An 18,386-nucleotide genomic window follows, 5' to 3' on the forward strand; every position below is an offset into this window, starting at 1 on the left:
ATGTGTTTTTTTTTTTTTAATAGCTGAGTAGTTTACTGTTGTAAATATATACCACATCTTCTTTATCTGTTGATGGACACTTAGGTTGCTTCCATATATATCTAGGCTATTGTAAATAATGCTGCTATGAACATTGGGTTTCCCTGGTGGCTCAGATTGTAAAGGATCTGCCTGCAGTGTGGGAGACCTCGGTTCGATCCCTGGGTTGGGAAGATCCCCTGGAGGAGGGCATGGCAACTCGCTCCAGGATTCTTGCCTGGAGAATCCCCAAGGACAGAGGAGCCTGGCAGGCTGCAGTCCATGGGATTGTAAAGAGTCTGACATGACTGAGCGACTAAGCATGCACATGAACACTGGGGTATATGTAACTTTTGAATCCATGTTTTTGCTTTCTTCAGATACATACCCAGGAGTGGGATTAATGGATCATATGCTAATTTTCTTTTTAGGTTTTTTTTTTTTTTTTTTTTGAGGAACTGTTTACTATAGTAGCTGCACTGATTTACATTCCCACCCACGGTGTAATAGAGTTCCCTTTTCTCCTTATCTTCACCATGTGTTATGTTTTCCTTACATCTTCATTTAGAGCAAGAAGTCTTCAATCAATTAAAACTGGAAAATCTTAAAACTTCAAGAACTGTGCAGCATAATACTGAGGCCTGTGGCTTATTAACTACCCCACCCCAAAAAAACAAGCCAAATGAAAACAAAAGGCACCTTTCCTATCCCTGAAAGATAGTGTGTACAACTCGTTGTATTTCAAAGGAGAATGAGGTGAAAATCATTGAGCAACTTCTCTTCAGATTACTTGAAAGAGAGAACTTGCTCCACTCTATGACTGGTTAAATTACACAGGTGTCTACTAGAATGAACTTCAGTTAATCAGAACTGAAATGTCTGGCCTCTTTACATGGTGCTGTTACCCTACCTTTAGATCCCTATCTTCTTAACATATGGTCTGGCTTCCTTTAATAATAATTTTAAGAATAAGCTTAACCAATATTTACTAGTTGTTCTTAACTGAGAGGTCTCAAGTTTTAAAGAATACAGTTCTCCAGAACCACTTCAAGGCAAAATATTGAAATGAGCAGGATTTTCTTCAATAACAATGTTCCCTTTTTACCACTGATCAAGAGGCTTGTGTCCTTTGCTTTGGTAAGCCAGGGTCTTACCTGGTGGCTCAAATTGTAAAGGATCTGCCTACAAGGGTCTTACCCACCCAGGATCTCCAGTTCAGCCCTAACAACCAGACAGGGCAATAGCCTCTACATTTGATCTTTCTCACAATAACATGCAACAATAAAAGCCTGATTTATTGACGGTTTATTGTGTACCACACCCATTTCATGTATTAAAATGTTAAAATCTCTGCAACAGGCCTGTGAGATAGATAGGTGCTGTTAGTTTCACTTCCAAGTTTACCTTTGAGGAAAGATACTCAAAAAGACTGAGCAGTTCATACAGGATCTCATGACTAGTCCAAGTGGTGGAGTAAGGATCAGAAACCAGTTAACAGATCTCATCAGCCCACATTTCAGTCTCTCATCTCATACTTCCTCCTGTGTATCTCAAAAGGGATATGGGTTTTTACAGTTAGAGATCTGGAATAGGGACTATTGGTGTTGAATCTGGTTCCACTACAACCCTAGCCACACCCTGAGCAAATTGCTACTATAAAATTACAGTAAGAATCCCTATTGCTTCTTTTCTTCATCATTAGGTTACTGTTATCCTTATTCTCTAGTCTCTTTCCATCCCAGTTGCTACCTACCACACAGACCTACTGGGAGTTTTAAATGCCTTAATATGTATAAGACACCTATACAATACCAGTTACATAATGGGTGCTCAATAAAGGCCATTCTTCCTTCCCATCAAACTTTATTGTGCTATGAAAACCTTCTTTCAGGTCAAAGTCTATTGGTCCAGTACACAAATGATGATTGCTTACTCACAGAAATTAATCATTTCTCTAGTGTTGGCCAGCAGTGTTTGAAAATGGTATAGACACAAGCCCCAGAAAGAAGCCAAGATGGCAGGGCTATGTATCTCCCATTAGCCCATCCATATTTTAACCAAACGACTCCATTTCTTTTTTTATAGGCAGCAAACTGACTCCAGTTTCAGACAATGTCTGGGCAATGATAGAAACAGTGGAAGTAGGAAACTCTTAAATGAAAACTCTCCAATCATCTGCCTACTCCACCTCCTCAAGCAGAGTCAACCCTGCCGATAGGCTTAAAATGTGTCTTGTTTACATATAATGTCTTTGTAAAATCCAACCGAGTGCAGAAATTAGAAGTAACCACATGAGATTATGTTTTACTGTTTACCTCATCCCATTAGACTAATAATAGAGCTATACTCCATTTGAAAAAAAAAAGAAAAAGACAAGCTCAATATACATTTCGAAATTTGGTGAAAACTTTTTATCACACCAAATGATCCTCTCTAAATGGACCTTTGAAACCAAAAGGAAACTATAGGAGGAAGCCTCTGTAATCCATACCAAGTGTACCAGGAAACCCTTTCATCAATGATTTGATGAACTCCAAGCAAAACTATTTTTAACTTCCAATAGGTCAGTCAGAATGATATTAATTGCACACTCCAAACATAAACAGCACAATTTCCTTGTTGCCAAAGAGGCAAGAATAGAAGTTTGAAGCTGATCCATAATTTTCTTCTGGTATTTAAAGGCCAGTGACTCTATTGCCAGGATTCTTCTCAGCAATCCTAACTGTGAATGTCTATCCCAGCATGCAGCATACTCTGATATATTTTAGTTAGTCCGCATGTCCTGAATTTTGCTTGGGGAAAGATGATCATCACATGTCTACTGCTTGGACCATTAGAGCCTTTGCTGTGGGATCCTGGTTCTGCCCAGATAGTGGCAATGTGATATTAAGCCAATTACTGAACGTCTCTATACATTAGTAGTACTTGCCTTATAGGCTGTTAGAGGGATTAACTAATGTGTCTTACACTTTTAACATTTGGCCTGGTTCATATTAAGTTCTCCATAAATGATCTTCTTATTATCATAATTATTTATCTCCTCCCTGCCCTGCTTATATTTCCATGGAGTTTCTTTTACCAAATGACTGATTCACCTAGCCCCCACTTTAGCCTATTAAGGGCTTGGCAGAGGGATTTTTCTGTACAGGTTTTAAAACAAGAGTCATGCAAACAAAGCGTAGACTAGCAGTCATAGGAAGAGTAGAGCTGTCACCTGCTTAGTTGCCAGCATTTGCCCTGTCTTATGCCCATCCTGAAGAATCTGCATAAATGCAGCAGTTCCTTCAAAGGGCCATTTCTTCTACGATGACAGAGAGGGTCAATTGTTTCACTGCCCACCCACTTTAGTTCTTTTTACTGCCTCTTCTTGATCTCTCCCCTCTGCCTCACACCCACTCTTACATATACAGAGGCCCTAAGAACTGACTAGCCCTTCACTTCCAGGAAGCAGTACTTGACTGAGGTTGGGGATGACTTCATCCACAGGAATGTGACTGCTGGTTTTAAATGGCAAATTTGCCTTTGGGAAGTTTTGAGCTGACTTTCACTTTCTTCCTGCTTCATTTCTCCTAAAACAAATGGCTTTTTTTTTTTTTTCTTCTTCAGACTGTTTCCAGTAGATCCACTTAGACAGGTTTCATAGACAGCCCAAGGGGGAGAGGCTAGATTTGAGGGACTTCGAAACTCTTGATTAGCAGCTTCAGCTGCATGCAACAAATTCTGATAAATTCTCTTTTCTTTTTTATTCTGTTAAAATATTTTCTAATTTTCCTTGTTATAGCTTCTAGATACACCTATCATTTTAGAGTGGATATTTAATTTCCAAATACATGTTTTTTTTTAAGTATCCTTGATATTAATTTCTCATTTTGATACTAATTTCTCATTTAAATGCTTTCTTCCCTGCAATCACCCTCTGTGTTTTTTCAGCCTTCTAACTTTATTGAGGCTTTCAATAGTTAACTCAAAGATCTCTCTTGGTAAGTGTCACATTGTACTTGAAAATATGTGGGTTATTTTCAGATATCTTTTGATATTGATTTCTAACATAATTCCACAGTGATAAGAGAACAGTTTCTGTTTGATTTCAATACCTTTAGAGCATGAAATTTTTGTACCTTGTTTTATGTCCCTAGAGATGTTCCAATGTCTCCTGGTTTACAGTCTGTGGGAACTTGAACAGAATTTGTATCCTACTCTTTTTTTTTTTTTTCCTCTAATTTTATTTTAATTTTAAACTTTACATAATTGTATTAGTTTTGCCAAATATCAAAATGAATCCGCCACAGGTATACATTGGAAGAATCAATATAGTGAAAATGAGTATACTACCCAAAGCAATTTATAGATTCAATGCAATCCCTATCAAGCTACCAACAGTATTCTTCACAGAGCTAGAACAAATAATTTCACAATTTGTATGGAAATACAAAAAACTTCGAATAGCCAAAGCAATCTTGAGAAAGAAGAATGGAACTGGAGGAATCAACCTACCTGACTTCAGGCTCTACTACAAAGCCACAGTTATCAAGACAGTATGGTACTGGCACAAAGACAGAAATATTGATCAATGGAATAAAATAGAAAGCCCAGAGATAAATCCACGCACATATGGACACCTTATCTTCGACAAAGGAGGCAAGAATATACAATGGATTAAAGACAATCTCTTTAACAAGTGGTGCTGGGAAATCTGGTCAACCACTTGTAAAAGAATGAAACTGGACCACTTTCTAACACCATACACAAAAATAAACTCAAAATGGATTAAAGATCTAAACGTAAGACCAGAAACTGTATCCTACTCTTGTGTGAAAATTGTATAAATCTTAACTATGTCGAATTGGTTCACAGTGCTTTCCAGATCTACTATATCCTTCTAATTTTCCAAATATTCATTCTATTAATTTTTGAGAGTTTGATATTGAAATTCCAACTAAAAATCTTAATTTATCTACTTAAAATAATGGTAACATATAGTGGAATATATGTGACTATGTTCTGTATTTTCCAAGTCTCCTGTAAATGTGTTATCATAATTTAAAAAACACAAAAGAAAGGAAAAAAATGAGGAAAAAAAACCCTCTTGATTTCATGTAAAGTACCAAATACACCACCCAATCTATAAATCTATCCAAAGCAACTAGTCCATTAAAGCACTCTAAGGTGCTGAGGTTTCAAAGATAAACACAGCATGTCTGTCTCTGCAGGAAACTCATCATGTAAATAAGCAAAGAAGAGATGGATTAAAATCACCATAAATACTAATGAAAGGTGACATGTGATGAAGGCCAAATGCATTCAACTTGACCATAAGGTCTATACAAATTTGAAATAGAGAAAAAAGCCATCCTTATGAATTGCTGTATCACACCAGATGGAAGAAGATGTTTGAAGCAAACAATGAAGGATAAAGAGAATTTAGATAAGCAGAAAAGGGAGAAAGAAGAAATGCCAGGCAAAGGGGAATACACAGAAACAGTGCTCATTACTCATAAGGTTTTCAGTCAGTACACACTGAACCAGGGGAGAAAGAGAGAAAAAACCAGGAGGAGAGACAGTGGGAAGAAGGGATATGGAGAAGAAGCTGGAAGAATCAGGAATGGTATGGCCCATTCACAGGAAAAGGTTGTATGGGATAGTGAATAATGTCTTTGAAGAAGTAGGGAAAGCCAGTTTGTTGAAAAAGGACTTTTCAGTTCCAGTTATTTTAGCGCTAAGAGCCTCAGGGCAGGAAGATAGGATACGGGAGACTAAAACAAAAGATAAGAGAAATAATTAGCAGCAGGAATTTTTAAAATTAAGAAATGAAAATAATTTACTTCTGTATTTGAAGTAAATACAGAATGTAGCCAAGAAATGAAAAACAGTAGCTTAACTCTGCCCATAGACTAGAAGGGCTGTTCTCCCTGCCTCCTTTAAGGGTTAAGGGGAGACATCCCCACCACCCTCAACTGTCTCAACTTTTGGAAAAATAAGGAGGGGCTTTGCAAGCCTTTTTTTCAGTGCCTAGGTCCTCTCTTCCATCATAGCTGCTCAGCCCAGAGGCCTGCCTGGCCCACTCCTCTGAGTTTTAGGATATCATTAAAAAGATAGGTCTGTGCAAACAATGACAGGTAAAAGTGTCACTATTTAAGGATGACATAATATTCCATATAGAGAACCCTAAAATCTCCACCCAGAAACTATTAGAGTAAATGAATTCAGTAAGGTTGCAGGATACAAGATTAATATATAGTAATCTGTTGAATTTCTGTATGTGTGTATGTGCTCAGTCACTTCAGTCATGTCTGACTCATTGCGACCATTTGGACTGTAGCCCACCATGTTCCTCTGTCCATAGGATTTCTCAGGCAGAAATAGTGGAGTGGGTTGCCATTTCCCTCTCCAGGGGAATCTTCTCAACCCAGGGATTGAACTCATGTCTCTTATGTCTCCTGCATTGGCATCTGGGTTCTTTACCACTAGCGTCACCTGGGAAGCCCAAATTCCTGTATACCAATAATGTAATATCAGAATGAGAAAAAATTTTTTTAATTTATTTTAAAAATCACATCAAAAAGAATAAAATTTCTAGGAATAAACCAAGGAGGTGAAAGATCTATACTCTGAAAATGATAAAACACTGATGAAGGATATTGACAATGATATACAAAATGGAAGATAACCTATGCTACTGGATTGGAAGAATTAATATTGCTAAAATGGCCATATTTCCCAAAGCAATCCACAAATTTAATGCAATCCCTATCAAAATATCCATGGCATCTTTCATAGACTATAATAAACAATCCTAAAATTCACATGGATAAGAATATATGATATGCATACACAATGGGATTTTAGCCATAGAAAGAATGAAATTATGCCATTTTCAGCAATGTGGATGGAGATGTAGGTTCCATCACTGGGTCAGGAAGATCCCCTGGAGTAGGAAATGGCAACCCATTCCAATATTCTTGCCTGGAAAAATCCCACAGACAGAGGAGTCTGGTGGGCTATATCCATATGGTTGCAAAGAGGTGGACACCACTGAGCAACTGAGCATGCACATCCCTTACATGGGCCTGTACACTGTAGAAGAGAATGCTGAAGCCTTATGAGGTTAGACTTTAATTCTATACTCAGGGAAATAGGTTGGACAGGGAAAGACAAAAACTGTATGATATAATATATGTGGGTTAAAAAGTACAAATAAATGTATATGCAAAATGGAAACAGACTCACAGACATGGAAGACAAACTTGTGGTTACCAAAGAGAAGAGGGGAGGAGAAAGGACAAATTAGGAGTATGAGGTTAACATACAAACTACTACACATAAAACATAAGCAACAAGGACATATTTCATAGCACAGGGAATTATAATCATTATCTTGTAATAACCTAAATGGAGTATAATCTGCAAAAATACTGAATCACTATGCTGTGCACATTAAACTAATATAATATTGTAAGTCAACTATATTTCAATAAAAGTAATTAACTTTTTAAAAAGGATAAGTCTCACAGAAAGCATTATCTTCACTTAGTCAATTAGGTATTATGATACTTAACTTCAAAATATTGTAGACTAATTTATATGGTACAATCCACATCCTTTTATCTACAAGTAAGCAAATTACCTCCTGTCTTCATTGTATTTGTTTCTTAGGCTGCTGTGACAAATTACTACAAACGGTGGTTTAAAACAACAGATACTTACTTTCTCATAGTTCTAGGGCCCAGAACTCTGAAGTCAAGGTGCCATCTTGACTTCAGGGTCTTCTCTCTCCAAAGACTCTAGGAGAGAATGTTTTCTTACCTGAAACTTCTAGTGGTTCCTGGTGTCCCTCAGCTGGTCAGCTCTATTACTCCGATCTCTGCCTCCATCTTCATGGCCTCTTCTCTCCTGTGTCTTTGTGTCCAAATCTTCCTCTCTTTTCTCTTATAAAGATACAGTCATTGGATCTTTATAAGTGAAATCTAAAAAGAAATGATACAAAATGAACTTATTTACAAAACAGATACAGACTCACAGGGTTGGAGAATGAATTTATGGTTGCCGGGGGGAGAGATAGGGGATCAACATGTATATATGTTTTCCATGAAATGGATAACCAATGGGGTCCTACTGAATAGCACATGAAACTCTACTCAATGTTATGTGGCAGCCCGGATGGGAGGAGGGTTTGGGGGAGAATGCATACATGTGTGTGTATATATATATATATATATATATATATATAGCTGAGACCCTTTGCTATTCACCTGAAACTATTACAACATTGTTAATGAGCTATACTCCAATATAAGACGAAAAGCTTTTTAACATATAAATAAATCAGATACAGTCATTGGATTTAGGACCTGCCCCAAATCCAGCATGATTTCACTAATTACAACTATAAATACCTTAGTTTCAAATATAATCACTTCTGAGTTACCAAGTAAATCTGAATTTTGGAGGAATTCAACCTATTATAATTATATTCACAAATAAGCAAGTATCCCCTGTCCAAATATCATGGTTTTACTTGCAGTACTGGGTTATTCCTCCAATATAGGATAAAAATACATGGGAGAAGTCATTTACTCAATGATAAAATGTTTTTTGTAAATATCCCTCTGAATAATGTTATCCAATCTCTCACATTATGACTTCAGCATTGTACACCCCTGGGTCTTTTTTGCTTCTATTTGGAGAGGTATATTATGCCTCTAAATGCCAAAGTGCTGAATGTTATTTAAGTTTCCATTCCAAAATGTAAAACCATCATTTTCAGGAAATTCTACTGTGTCAGATACTTCTCTTGATGTGGTGGTTAAAAAAAAAACAAAGCTTATGCTCTCATATAGCTTGTTTCAGTGAGTGTATAGGTGGTTAACACAAAAGGCATAATGGTAAAACTTCAGGCAGTGAGAAATGCGATTAAGAAAAGTAGGTAGAAGTGGGAGGGCCAAATTAGGGGCATGGGATTAAGAGATACAAACTACTATATATAAAATAGATAAGCAACAAGAAGATACTGCATAGCACAGGGAATTATAGCCATTATCTTGGTAATAACTTTTAATGGAGTATAATCCGTACACATACTGAATCACAGTGCTGTACATCAGAAACTGATACAATATTGTAAGTCCACTACACTTCAATGGAAAAAAAAAAGAAAAACGGGAAGAATCAGAGCATAGAGAAAGATATGGAAATTTTGGAAAGGGTGGCCAGGGCAGATTTCTCTTGAGGGATATTTGTGCAGAATACTTAAGGTAGGTCCTTGCTGCCACAACCTTCTGTCTATTTCCTTCATTGCATTTTTGCTAGAGGTGCTAAGTAATCCACATACTACATTAAACATAATGTTCCTGCAACATAGCAACAGTTCTTCATGTCAAAGGGGTTTTCTGTGTGGCCAACCTAGCACAGATCGATACATCTGTGGTGTACATATTTGCAATCACTGCACTGTTCCAGGCACTTTTCTACATGTAGGCAGAAACAGAAAATACACAGCAAAACTCTTCTGTATCATGTAACTCCCCTAGAATGATGGGAACTTGCCTTCTAGCATTTGACACAGAAACAGAAACCTGGGGTTTGATCTCCAGCTCTCCTACATCCTTCTTACCCTTAGAAAGCCACTATATACTCCTAAGCCTCAGTTTCCAAGTCGGTAATATAAGGAAATTACACTAGACAATCTCTGAATGCCCTCCCGACTCTAGCACTGCACTGTTTTAGAGGAGGTAGCAACCTGATTTACTACACCATAGTTAAAAATTATTTCAATTCAGGCAGTCATCAATATCCCTGGAATCCTAGATCCTAGGGGGATCCCTAGCAGGGATCCTAGATCCTGGGATCTGTAGTTAGGTGGGTGGTATGATTGTGGGAGGAAGATGACAATATCTATTTTGAAGCAGAGGTCCCAGTTGGCAACCGGTTAGATGGGGAGCAGATTTAGCCTCATGGAGTTATGGAGCTGCCAAAAACTAGACACAGAATTCAGTGGCTTCAAGAAAAGATTGGGTTAATACATATGAAACACTTAGAATAGTGCTTGGCACAGAGTAAACCTCAATAAATAAAGTTATTATTATTGGCTTGTCCCAGAAGAACTAGGTTACACTTAGAAAGCCACAGGAGGATAGTTGAGCAGACATGACAAAGAGCTGGATAGGAAAGCAGCTGATTGGTGGGCATGCTGTTGCCCACCAAATATAAACCCTTGCATCCTGAATGCTAGTCCCTACCCACCAAAGGTACAAATGCAGATTTCTAGCTTGGGCAACTATGTTGATGATGATGCACTTTAGTGAAATAAAAAAATAAATCTGCATGCAAGCTTTAGAAAAATAATACAGTTGGATTCAGACAATAAGCTTGAGATATCCAGGTAAAGACGATGGAGATTTCCAGCAGGCAGTTGTGTATGCAGACCTATAACTTAGGCAAGAAACCCAGACTGAAATAACAGATGTGCCAGCCAACAGTATCCATTATGAGTCAGTGTTTCTAAAGTGTGGTCTCCAGACCATCTGTGTTACAGTAAACTAATGTGGGTGTTAAGAGCAAATTCCAGAACCCACCAACTGAATCAGAATCTCCTGCAGTGTGTTTAGTAATTTTAATAAGCTCCTGAGTGATTCTTATGTACAATTTAAGTTGGAGAAACATAGGTAGAGGGAATTATTGAAGTTATGGCTCTGTTGGTGAAGTCGCGTAAGAGAATGCAGGAGAAAAGGCAGCCAGGGAAGCCTTGTTGATACAGCCTTGCAGCACCTGGAATTCCATCACTTCATGCCACCTATTTTTTTTTTAATTTAAATTTATTTATTTTAATTAGAGGCTAATTACTTTACAATATTGTATTGGTTTTGCCATACATCATGTATCCGCCACAGGTGTACACGTGCTCCCAATCCCGAACCCCCCTCCCACCTCCCCATGCCACCTATTAAGTGAGTAGGGCTCAACCTCAACTTCACATTAGGGTAATCTGATGCTTGGGACTCATCCCAGACCAATGAAATCCATCTATCAGAGGGAATGTGGCAGGTCCTTTCCCTCCAAAGTCCCAAATAGTTGCCCTATATCAAAGCTTGCAAACTGGTGAACAATTAGGCCTGTTAAATTATTTTCTTTGACCTCACAATACTCTAAAATTCTAACTTGGGGTCCAGCAACTAGGACCCTGTGCTTCCAACAGCATAGGGCACAGATGCATCCCTGGTTAGGAAACTAAGGTCCTGCATGCCACATAACAAGGTAAAACAAAACAAAACAAAACAGAAAATTCTAACTTAGTTGCAAATATTTAAAAACAAATAGATTTCACATTTAAAAAAATGAAAGCCTAGCTTCTCAGAAAACTTAAAGAACTGGCCTTGCTGTGCCTATATTCTTAAATGGCAAAACAGCTGCTCCAAAATGGCCTTCTCTAGTCATTTGAGTTACCTGCCTGGACCCCTGACCTCTGAAGGCATTTGAGTCCTATAATATACTCAATCGAGGGGCTTTATCGTCTCAGTTTTCCCCACCCTCTGCATACCAGTCCCCTCGAATCCTAAGTACCTCTTGTCACTGACCCCAGTCCCCCTGAGCATGGCACAGAGATAGGAAAACCACATAAAACAGGCCCTACCTCACCTTCTGGTTTTACCCTCTGATTCACAGGCCACTTCCTGGAGCTGGAGTCACCAACATCTCAGGTCACATGGAGAGAACTGGGGCAGCTGTTCTGGGAGCAGCACTCACCTCAGGCCAAGGTGAAGTCTGACACCGACACTGATACCACTGCTTTCTACAGGCAAGGCGAGGCTCCTTGCTGCCACGAATCAGCAACACCTGAGTTCCCCAGAATGAACCCTCACCTCAGTAAATCACTCTTCTTTGGGATGGAGCAGCGCTGGTTTCTTTATCCAGAAAGCTTCCTTAGGTCCCTGGAAGCCTAGATTCAGTAAGAGAAATTTGAGAAGCGTGGCCTGCTCGGTGATAACGAACTTCCTTAAATCTCTTGTTTCCCTTATATCCACAAATACCAGCAAACGGATTAGTCATTACTTTTGAAAGTAGCAATACTGGACATCAGCATAAAATTTTTAGTGTTTTAGTGCTGTGAGGATATATATATTAATATAAGTAATTTGTCACTTAAAACTGTTAAGCTGGCACAAAGTATTTTCTATCTGCAATAACAGGGAAAAACTTGAAAATTAGCATGTAAGCTGATGTGCAAAGTGTTTTAACTAATTTGTCAGATCAGATCAGTTGCTCAGTCGTGTCCAACTCTTTGAGACCACATGAATCGCAGCACGCCAGGCCTCCCTGTCCATCACCAACTCCCGGAGTTCACTGAGACTCACGTCCATCGAGTCAATGATGCCATCCAGCCATCTCATCCTCTGTTGTCCCCTTCTCCTCCTGCCCCTAATCCCTCCCAGCATCAGAGTCTTTTCCAATGAGTCAACACTTCACATGAGGTGGCCAAAGTACTGGAGTTTCAGCTTTAGCATCATTCCTTCCAAAGAAATCCCAGGGCTGATCTCCTTCAGAATGGACTGGTTGCATCTCCTTGCAGTCCGAGGGACTCTTAAGAGTCTTCTCCAACACCACAGTTCAAAAGCATCAATTCTTCGGCACTCAGCCTTCTTCACAGTCCAACTCTCACATCCATACATGACCACAGGAAAAACCATAGCCTTGACTAGACGAACCTTTGTTGGCAAAGTAATGTCTCTGCTTTTGAATATGCTATCTAGGTTGGTCATAACTTTCCTTCCAAGGAGTAAGCATCTTTTAATTTCATGGCTGCAGTCACCATCTGCAGTGATTTTGGAGCCCAGAAAAATAAAGTCTGACACTGTTTCCCCATCTATTTCCCAAGAAGCGGTGGGACCAGATGCCATGATCTTCATTTTCTGAATGTTGAGTTTTAAGCCAACATTTTCACTCTCCACTTTCACTTACATCAAGAGGCTTTTGAGTTCCTCTTCACTTTCTGCCATAAGGGTGGTGTCATCTGCATATCTGAGGTTATTGATATTTCTCCCGGCAATCTTGATTCCAGCTTGTGTTTCTTCCAGTCCAGCGTTTCTCATGATGTACTCTGCATAGAAGTTAAATAAGCAGGGTGACAATATACAGCCTTGACGTACTCCTTTTCCTATTTGGAAGCAGTCTGTTGTTCCATGTCCAGTTCTAACTATTGCTTCCTGACCTGCATACAAATTTCTCAAGAGGCAGATCAGGTGGTCTGGTATTCCCATCTCTTTCAGAATTTTCTACAATTTATTGTGATCCACACAGTCAAAGGCTTTGGCATATTCAATAAAGCAGAAATAGATGTTTTTCTGGAACTCTCTGTTGGCAATTTGATCTCTGGTTCCTCTGCCTTTTCTGAAACCACCTTGAACATCAGGAAGTTCACGGTTCACATATTGCTGAAGCCTGGCTTGGAGAATTTTGAGCATTACTTTACTAGCATGTGAGATGAGTGCAATCGTGCGGTACTTTGAGCATTCTTTGGCATTGCCTTTCTTTGGGACTGGAATGAAAACTGACCTTTTCCAGTCCTGTGGCCACTGCTGAGTTTTCCAAATTTGCTGGCATATTGAGTGCAGCACTTTCACAGAATCATCTTTCAGGATTTGGAATAGCTCAACTGGAATTCCATCACCTCCACTAGCTTTGTTTGTAGTGATGCTTTCTAAGGCCCACTTGACTTCACATTCCAGGATGTCTGGCTCTAGGTCAGTGATCACACCATCCTGATTATCTGGGTCATGAAGATCTTTTTTGTACAGTTCTTCTGTGTATTCTTGCCACCTCTTCTTAATATCTTCTGCTTCTGTTAGGTCCATACCATTTCTGTCCTTTATCGAGCTCATCTTTGCATGAAATGTTCCTTTGGTATCTCTGATCTTCTTGAAGAGATCTCTAGTCTTTCCCATTCTGTTGTTTTCCTCTATTTCTTTGCATTAATCACTGAAGAAGGCTTTCTTATCTCTTCTTGCTATTCTTTGGAACTCTGCATTCAGATGCTTATATCTTTCCTTTTCTCCTTTGCTTTTTACTTCTCTTCTTTTCACAGCTATTTGTAAGGCCTCCCCAGACAGCCGTTTTGCTTTTTTGCATTTCTTTTCTATGGGAATGGTCTTGATTCCTGTCTCCTGTACAATGTCATGAACCTCATTCCATAGTTCATCAGGCACTCTATCTATCAGATCTAGGCCCTTAAATCTATTTCTCAATTCCACTGTATAATCATAAGGGATTTGATTTAGGTCATACCTGAATGGTCTAGTGGTTTTCCCTACTTCCTTCAATTTAAGTCTTAATTTGGCAATAAGGAGTTCATGGTCTGAGCCACAGTCAGCTCCCGGTCTTGTTTTTGCTGACTGTATAGAGCGTCTCCATCTTTGGCTGCAAAGAATATAATCAATCTGATTTTGGTGTTGACCATCTGGTGATGTCCATTTATAGAGTCTTCTCTTGTGTTGTTGGAAGAGGGTGTTTGTTATGACCAGTGCATTTTCTTGGCAAAACTCCATTAGTCATTGCCCTGTTTCATTCCGTATTCCAAGGCCAAAAACTCCAGGTGTTTCTTGACTTCCTACTTTTGCATTCCAGTCTCCTATAATGAAAAGGACATCTTTTTGGGGTCTTAGTTCTAAAAGGTCTTGTAGGTCTTCATAGAACCGTTCAACTTCAGCTTCTTCAGCGTTACTGGTTGGGGCATAGACTTGGATTACTGTGATAATGAATGGTTTGCCTTGGAAACAAACAGAGATCATTCTGTCATTTTTGAGATTGCATCCAAGTACTGCATTTCAGACTCTTTTGTTGACCATGATGGCCACTCCATTTCTTCTGAGGGATTCCTGCCCGCAGTAGTAGATATAGTGGTCATCTGAGTTAAATTCACCCATTCCAGTCCATTTCAGTTCACTGATTCCTAGAATGTCGACATTCATTCTTGCCATCTCGTTTGACCACTTCCAATTTGCCTTGATTCATGGACCTGACATTCCAGGTTCCTATGCAATATTGCTCTTTACAGCATCGGACCTTGCTTTTATCACCAGTCACATCCACAGCTGGGTATTGCTTTTGCTTTGGCTCCATCCCTTCATTCTTTCTGGAGTTATTTCTCCACTGATCTTCAATAGCATATTGGACACATACTGACCTGGGGAGTTCCTCTTTCAGTATCCTATCATTTTGCCTTTTCATACTGTTCATGGGGTTCTCAAGGTAAGAATACTGAAGTGATTTGCCATTCCCTTCTCCAGTAGACTACCTTCTGTCAGACCTCTCCACCATGACCTGCCCATCTTGGGTTGCCCCACGGGCATGGCTTAGTTTCAATGAGTTAGACAAGGCTGTAGTCCTAGTGTGATTAGATTGACTAGTTTTCTGTGAGTATGGTTTCAGTGTGTTTGCCCTGTGATGCCCTCTTGCAACACCTACCTTGGCGTCTTACTTGGGTTTCTCTTACCTTAGGCGTTGGGTATGTCTTCAGGGCTGCTCCAGCAAAGCGCAGCCATTGCTCCTTACCTTGGACGAGGGGTATCTCCTCACCGCCACCCTTCCTGACCTTCAATGTGGGATAGCTCCTCTAGGCCCTCCTGTGCCCGCGCAGCCACGGCTCCTTGGATGTGGGGTTGGTCCTCCCTGCTGTCGCCCCTGGCCTCGGACTTGGGTTGCTCCTCTCGGCCAGTTCACAAAAAATAAATTTTGTTTTAAATATTTATTTTTAAAAATAAAACTTATTCATACAATTTTGTTTGAGATGGTTTTTCTGCCTTACTCAAAACAGTGTTTTTGACCATCTCACCTCCTAGTTTGAGTAAATAGGTATTATGAAGAAAAAATTAGTAGAGTTTTTGGAGCTATTAATAGATATACAGGCCTGAGTTCAAATCTTATTTTTGCTATATACTTTATCTAAAACAGATAATCTTGTCTAAAATATTTAGCTAATAATATGTAAGTTATGGAACACAGTGAATTAAACAAAACAGAAAAATATCTGGCATATTCTGGTACATCTATTATCTTCTTTTTAAGTTTCATTTCCAGGGATAACAGGTCTCATGAAAAGCCTCACATGTTTACAATATAATTCCTATATGAATATCTCACCAAAATTTTAGTGGAAAAGTTCATCAATGCCTTTGAGTCCATGACTTTCACTCTAATACATTTTATGGGTTCAATTGTATAATAGGCCTAATATTGTTATAATTACCACTACTGAATAGAATTCTCTGTACATAAAATGACTGTCAAATTTCAATGGATCACCACTTCAAACAATATTTTAATTCATTCTTCTAGCAAGCATTTACTGTGTACTGTAGAAACAACTAAGATAGCATTATCTTACATAAGATGTATTATATAAGAAGCTCATCTTTTAAAGAAAAAGACCAGTATTATTATCATTCTATTACAACATAGAACCTGAGGAATAAGTAGTCTATGAACCACTAGCTTTGCCTAGAGACATAGGACTCACAGAAGTAGTAACAGGTGATATTACAAGATTATTATGCAAAGAATTTTATCATTACAAATAGAGAATATTTTAATAATATGTTACTTGTACATTATTTTATACTAATTTGTTTTCTTTTCTATGAACCCACAGATTGCTTTGTGTATGAATGCCTTGTCCCTAAATAGATTTACTGCATTTGAGAGAGGTAAATCCAGGGAACTTATAAAAAAGATTCTATTTCCAAAATATCATACCATATAACTTTTTCATAAAATATTTGTTAAATATAATAAAAATGTTACAGTGCTCTTTAAACCTTTAAGAATTTTATAAATATTAATTATAGCTATTTTTAAAATTATTAAAGTCCATTTTATCATGTAACTGACTTATGTTACAATATTATCACTACTGAACAAGCAATAATCATGAATTTACCTGAATCTACAAAACCAAAGTTTTTGTTACTTCATATGAATTTCTCTGTAAGACTTAATAGCAAGAAAAGAAAAATCTTGTTTTAATGTGGGTGTGGGTGATTATCTGGGTTCACACAACCCAGATAGCTATGTGGCTACCTTTCCACAGCTGGCCTCTCATAGAAGTCAGCTCACATTTGTCCCTTAGTAAAGATACACATGGGGCTTCCCTGGTGGCTCAGTGGTAAAGAATCCGCCTACCAAAGCAGGAGACACAGGTTCAGTTCCTGGCTTGAGAAGATCCTCTGGAGGAAGCAATGGCAACCCACTCCAGTATTCTTGGCTGTGAAATCCCATGGATAGAGGAGGCTAGCGGGTTACAGTCTATGGGGTCTCAAAAGAGTTGAACATAACTTAGTGACTAAACAACAACCAAGATACACATAAGCACGTGGGCTGAATCTTGTGTGCTCAGAGAGAAGTCTTGAATTCTTGAGTATCAGTTCCATATCCACAAATGCCCAGCTCTCTTAAAGTTTATGGAACTTTATGAGGCTCAACATCTTTTACTTCTTTGTAGTTGTTCCCATGAAAGAGACAAACAGAATCATGCTAAGCCCGCACCCACACGGGGGCACCCACAGCTAGTTCACCCACCATGGTCTTCTTCTATACCCTCATGGCTGACATTTAAGAAATACACAAAATAAATTACTAGAAAAATTTATCTTCCTTGAGGAGGTCCAAATTCCTGTCCTTCCCCACTAGTGAAACACCGTGATTTAATAATTCAGTAGTCTTGCAAATAATCACATTTGAAGTATGACAAAGGAGAATTAAAAGGGGAGTCAGGGGACTTTTCTGGTGATGCAGGGGGTCCGGGTTCAATCCCGGATCAGAGAACTAGATCCCACATACCACAATAAAATATCCCACATGTAGCAACTAAGACCCAGTGCAGCCAACTAAATAAAATAAACCAAAAAAAAATTTTTTTTAAGATACATCCCTTTAGGAAAATGGCATTGAAACATGTATAATATCATATATGAAAGGAATCACCACTCCAGGTTTGATGCATGATACAGGATGCTTGGGGCTGGTGCACTGGGACGACCCAGAGGGATGGTATGGGGAGGGAGGAGGGAGTAGGGTTCGGGATGGGGAACACGTGTATACCTGTGGTGGATTCATGTTGATGTATGGCAAAACCAATACAATATTGTAAAGTAATTAACCTCCAATTAAAATAAATAAATTTATATTTAAAAAATTTTTTAAAAAAGAAAGGAAGGGAGCCAAGAAAGGTGGGTTTAGTCAGCTCTGCCAATGCAGATACTGCCAATCTGTATCACCATAGATAAATTTATAAATCTCTGTGCCTTAGGGCCTCAGGGCCTCAGGGCACCCAGGTTTAGAATTTCATGTACTTATGTATACTTTTACTAATATACATACACAAG

The 18,386-nt window shown here is 38.8% G+C and overlaps 1 protein-coding gene across 7 annotated transcripts in view; it reads right to left on the reverse strand.

Moving 5' to 3' along the window:
- Nucleotides 1–13,145, reverse strand: part of TMEM117 (transmembrane protein 117) — a 675,006-nt gene extending 661,861 nt beyond the window's left edge. For 2 of the 7 annotated variants that reach the window (XM_086399820.1, XM_086399815.1), the window contains exons 1-2: nt 11,758–12,273; nt 7,822–7,982 (exon numbers count right to left, since the gene is read on the reverse strand). The gene's annotated coding sequence lies outside the window, so the exon portion shown is untranslated. Of the gene's footprint in view, nt 1–7,821; nt 7,983–11,644 lie in introns of all 7 variants that reach the window. The other 5 variants (XM_086399821.1, XM_086399816.1, XM_086399818.1 and 2 more) reach the window with 4 other exon arrangements.
- Nucleotides 13,146–18,386: the final 5,241 nt, after the last annotated feature.

This window comes from Bos grunniens, chromosome 5 (assembly GCF_055505025.1).
Source record: "Bos grunniens cultivar Pamir isolate PY7600 chromosome 5, Bosgru_T2T1.0, whole genome shotgun sequence".
NCBI classification, from domain to species: Eukaryota; Metazoa; Chordata; class Mammalia; order Artiodactyla; family Bovidae; genus Bos; species Bos grunniens.